The sequence below is a fragment of the Oncorhynchus nerka genome, linkage group LG11 (assembly GCF_034236695.1).
Source record: "Oncorhynchus nerka isolate Pitt River linkage group LG11, Oner_Uvic_2.0, whole genome shotgun sequence".
NCBI classification, from domain to species: Eukaryota; Metazoa; Chordata; class Actinopteri; order Salmoniformes; family Salmonidae; genus Oncorhynchus; species Oncorhynchus nerka.
The window spans coordinates 1,168,055-1,173,054 of record NC_088406.1 but is presented as its reverse complement, the minus strand read 5'-3'; the positions used below and the strand labels follow the sequence as shown (position 1 = coordinate 1,173,054).

At 62.6% G+C, this 5,000-nt stretch overlaps 1 protein-coding gene and 2 pseudogenes across 1 annotated transcript in view; all 3 read right to left on the bottom strand.

Annotated features, from left to right (window-relative positions):
• LOC135574077 (putative uncharacterized protein DDB_G0271606) overlaps positions 1–3,795 on the bottom strand; it is a 6,457-nt pseudogene extending 2,662 nt beyond the window's left edge.
• LOC115124438 (contactin-5-like) overlaps positions 1–5,000 on the bottom strand; it is a 653,850-nt gene that overhangs the window by 521,816 nt on the left and 127,034 nt on the right.
• LOC135574076 (putative mediator of RNA polymerase II transcription subunit 26) overlaps positions 3,792–5,000 on the bottom strand; it is a 13,318-nt pseudogene continuing 12,109 nt past the window's right edge.

Below are 5,000 nucleotides of genomic sequence, written 5' to 3'. Positions count from 1 at the left end.
ACTACTGCTGCACTGCTACTGTCACTGCTACTGCCACAGCTGCTGCTGTCACTACTGCTACCACACTGCTGCTATCCTGCTGCTGCTTGCTGCTGTCACGCTACTGCTACCGCCGCTGCTGTCTATCTGCTGCTGCTGCTACTGCTGCTGCTGCTGCTACTACTACTACTATCACACTGCTACTACCGGCAGCTGCTAGCAATCTGCTGCTGCTACTACTGCTGCTGCTGCTACTGCTGCTGCTGCTGCTGTCTCGCTGCTGCTGCGCTGCTGCTGCTGCTGCTGTTGCTGTCGCTGCTGCTGCCTGACTCGCTGCTGCTGCTGCTGCTGCCACTGCTGCTCGCACTACTACTACTGCTGCTGCTGCTGCTGCTGCCGCGGCTGCTGCTGCTGCTGCTGCCGCGGCTGCTGCTGCTGCTGCACTGTTTCTGCCGCTGCTACTGCTGCTGCTGCTGTTGCTGCTGCTGCTGCTGCTGCTACTGCTGCTGCTGTTGCACTGCTGCTGCGGTAGTGCTGCTGCTGCTGCCGCACTGCTACTGCACTGCTGCTGCTGCTGCTGCTACTGCTGTTGCTGCTGCTGCTGCTGCTGCTGCTACTGCTGCTGCTGTTGCTGCTGTTGCACTGCGCTGCTGCTGCTGTCACTGCTGCTGCGAGGCAACACTGCTGCTGCTGCTGCTGTTGCTGCTGCTGCCGCGGTGCTGCTGCTGCTGCTGCTGCTGTTGCGCTGCTGCTGCCGCGACAACAGCAACTACTGCTGCTGCTGTTGCGCTGCTGCTGCCGCGGCAACAGCTGCAACTGCTGCTGCTGTTGCTGCTGCTGCCGCGAGCAACGGCAACTGTCGCTGCTGCTACTGCTGCTACTGCACTGCTGCTGCTGCTGCCACGAGCAACTGCTACTGCTGTCACTGCTGCTGCAAGCAACTGCAACGCTGCTGCCACACTGCTGCTGCTGCTGCTGTTGCTGCTGCTGCTGCGAGCAACTGCTGCTGCTGTTACTGCTGCTGCTGCTGCGACAACGCTGCTGCTGCTGCTGCTCGTTGCTGCTGCTGCTGCTGCTGCTGCTGCTGCTGCTGCTGCTGCTGCTGCTGCTGCTAGCAACACTGCTGCTGCTGCTGTCTGCTGCTGCTACTGCTGCTGCTGCTGCTGTCGCTGCTGCTGCCGCTGCTGCAGCAACTGCTGCTGCTGCGCTGCTGCTGCTGCTGCTGCTGCTGCTGCTGTCACTGCTGCCACGGCTGCTGCGCAATGCTGCTGCTGCTGCTGCCGCTAGCACTGCTGCTGCTGCTGCTATGCTACTACTACTACTAATCGCTGCTGCTGCTACTGCTGCTGCTGCTGCTGTCACTACTGCTGCCACTGCTGCTGCTGCTGCTGCTGCGAGCTACTACTAACTGCTCGCTGCTGCTGCCGCGGTGCTGCAGCAGCTGTTGCTGCTGCTGCTGCACAATCGCACTGCTGCTGTTGCGCTGCTGCTGCTGCAACTGCTACAACTGCTGTTGCTGTCGCTGCTGCTGCTGCCACGCAACTTGCTGCTGCTGCTGCTGCTGTTGCTGCTGCTGCTGCTGCTGGCAACAGCAGCACTACTGCTGCTGCTGCTGCTGCTGTCACTGCTGCTGCAATCGCTACTGCTGCCGCTGCGCTTGCTGCTGCTGCTGCTGTCTATGCTGCTGCTGCTGCTGCTGCCGCTGCTGCTGCTGCTGCTGCTGCTGCCGCTGCACTTTTCTACTGCAACAGCAATCGCTGCTGCTATCACTACTACTCCACTACTGCTGTTGCTACTACTACAGCAACGCTGCTGCTACCACTACTGCTACCGCTGCTACTGCACACTATCACTGCATTGCTGCAAATACTGCTACTGCTACTGCTGCTGTATCAACTGCTGCTGCCACTGCTGCTGCTGCTGCTGACCAGGCAACAGCTGCAAGTACTGCTGCTGCTGCTGCCCTGCTACACATTCAGCAATCGCTGCTGTACTGCGACTGCTGCTGCCACGGCTGCTGCTGCCGCTGTCACTATGTTGCCGAGGCAACAGCACTACTGCTGCTGCTGTTGCTGCTGCTGCCACTAAGCTGCCAACTCGCTGCTGTTGCTACTACTACTACTACTGCTATCACTGCTGCTGCCCACTGCTGCTGCTGCTGCGCTGCTGCTGCACGACTACTGCCAGCTCGCTGCTGCTGCTGCCACGACTGCTGCTGTCACTACTACTGCTGCTGCTACAGCTGCTGCTGCTGCTGCTATCACTACTACTACCACGCTGCTGCTGCTGCTGCTGCCACACTGCACTGCAGCAATCGCTGCTGCTGCTGCAAATCACTGCTGCTGCCGCGGCTGCTGCTGCTGCTGCTGCTGCTGTTGCTGCTGCCGCCACGGTGCAGCTGCTGCTGCTGCTGCTGCTGCCACCGAGCGCTGCTGCTGCTGCTGCTGCTGCTGCTGCTGCTGTCCGCACTGCTGCTGCGACGGTGCTGCTGCTGCTGCTGCTGCTGTTGCTGCTGTTCGCGATTAACAACGCGCGCCTGCTGTTGCTGTTGCGCTGCTGCTGCTGCTGCTGCTGCTGCTGCTGTCGCTGCTGCTGCCGCGGCTGCTGTCACTGCTGCTGCTTAACCAGTCGCTGTCACTGCTGCTGCCCGGCAACAACAGCAACGCTGTCAATGCTGCTGCCGCGACAGCAGCAACAGTCAGCAACTGCCGTCTTAGCTGCGCTGCTATCCGCTGCTGCTGCAACAACGCTGCTGCTGCTGCTGCTGTTGCGCTGCTGTTGCCGCGACAACAACGGTCTGCTGCTGCTGTTGCGCTGCTGCTGCCGCGAGCAACAACTGCTGCTGCTGCTGCTGCTGCTGCTGCTGTCACTGCTGCTGCGAGGCAACCTGCTGCTGCTGCTGCTGCTGTTGCGCTGCTGCTGCCGCAGCAACGCAGCTGCTGCTGCTGCTGTTGCTGTTGCTGCTGCTGCCGCTGCTGCTGCTGCTGCTGCTGCTGTTGCGCTGCTGCTGCTGCTGCTGCTGCTGCTGCTGCTGCTGCTAGCTGCTGCAATCGCTGCTGTTGCCCGGGCAACAGCTGCAACAATCGCTGCTGCTGCACCAGCAACAGCAACAACAACAACTTGCGCTGCTGCTTACCGCGAGCAACTGCCACGGCTGCTGCAACTATTGCGCTGCTGCCGCCGAGCACTACTACTGCTGCTGCCGCTGCTGCGGCAACTGCTGCAACAGCTGCAGCACGCTGCTGTTGCCGCGACTACTGCAACTACTGTCGCTGCTGCTGCCGCGAGCTGCAACGCTGCTGCTGCTGCTGCTGCTGCTGTTTGCACTGCTGCTGCACGGCTGCTGCTGCTGCTGCTGCTGCTGTTATGCTGCTGCTGCTGCTGCTGCTACTCCTGCTGCTGCTGCTGCTGCTGCTGCTGCTGCTGTTGCTGCTGCTGCTCCTGCTATTGCACTACCGCTGCTGCTGCTGTCGCTGCTGCTGCTGCTGCTGCTGCTGCTGCTGCTGCTGTTGCGCTGCTGCTGCCGCTGCCACTGCTGCTGCTGCTGCTGCTGCTGCTGCTGCTGCTGCTGCTGCTGTTGCTGCTGCTGCCGCTGCTGCTGCTGCTGCTGCGCTGCTGCTGCAGCAGCTGCAACAGCTGCTGCTGCTGCTGCTGCTGCTGCCGCTGCTGCTGCTGCTGCTGCTGCAGCACTGCTACTGCTGCTGCCGCTGCTGTTGCACTGCGCTGCAACAGCCAGCTGCTGCTGCTGCTGCTGCTGCTGCTGCAATGAAGCAGCTGCTGCTGGCTGATTAAAGCAGCAGCAACAGCTGCAGTCATCGCTGCTGCTGCTGCTGCTGTTGCACTGCTGCTGCCGATGCTGCTGCTGCTGCTGCGCTGCTGCTGCGACAACTGCAGTTGCTGCTGTTGCAGCAGCAGCAACGGCTGCTGCTGCAGCTGCTGCTGCTGCTGCTGCTGCTGCTGCTGTTGCTGCTGCTGCTGTCACTGCTGCTGCTGCTGCTGCTGCTGCTGCTGCTGCTGCTGCTGCTGTTGCTGCTGCAACCGCTGCTGCCCAGCTGCTGCTGCTGGCTGCTACTGCCGCTGCTGCTGCTGCTGCTGCTGCTGCTGCTGCTGCTGCTGTTGCACTGCTGCTGCCGCTGCTGCTGCAACCTGCTGCAACAACAACAACAGCTGCCTGCTGCTGCTGCTGTTGCGCTGCTGCTGCCGCTGCTGCTGCCGCTGCTGCCGCTGCTGCACTGCTGCTGCTGCTGCTGCTGCTGCTGCTGCTGCTGCTGCTGCTGCTGCTGCTGCTGCTGCTGCTGCTGCTGCTGCTGTTGCTGCTGCTGCTGCTGCTGTGCTGCTGTTGCACTGCTGCTGCTGCTGCTGCTGCCGCTGCTGCTGCTGCTGCTGCTGCTGCTGCTGTTACGCTGCTGCTGCCGCTGCTGCTTAACTGCTGCTGCTGCTGTCGCGCTGCTGCTGCTGCTGCTGCTGCTGCTGCTGTTGCACTGCTGCTGCCGCAAAACGCTGCTGCTGCTGCTGTCTGCTGCTGCCGCGGCTGCTGCTGCTGCTGCTGCTGTTGCTGCTGCTGCCGCCACTGCTGCTGCTGCTGCTGCTGCTGCTGCTGCTGCTGCTGCTGCTGCTGCTGCTGCTGCTGTTGCGCTGCTGCTGCCGCGACAACAACGCTCCACTGCTGCTGCTGCTGCTGCTGCCGCTGGCAACTGCTGCACTGCTCGTTGCCGCTGCTGCTGCTGCTGTCAGGCTGCGGGTGCTGCTGCTGCTGCTGTCACTGCTGCTGCGTTTCGCAGTGCTGCTGCTGCTGCTGCTGCTGTCACTGCTGCTGCCGCTGCTGCTGCTGCTGCTGCTGCTGCTGTCGCTGCTGCTGCCGCTGCTGCTGCTGCTGCTGCTGCTGTCGCTGCTGCTGCTTTCCAGGCTGCTGCTGCTGCTGCTGCTGCTGTCGCTGCTGCTGCCGCCAGCTGCTGCTGCTGCTGCTGCTGTCAGGCTGCTTGCACTGCTGCTGCTGCTGTCGCACTGCTGCTGCGTTCGCA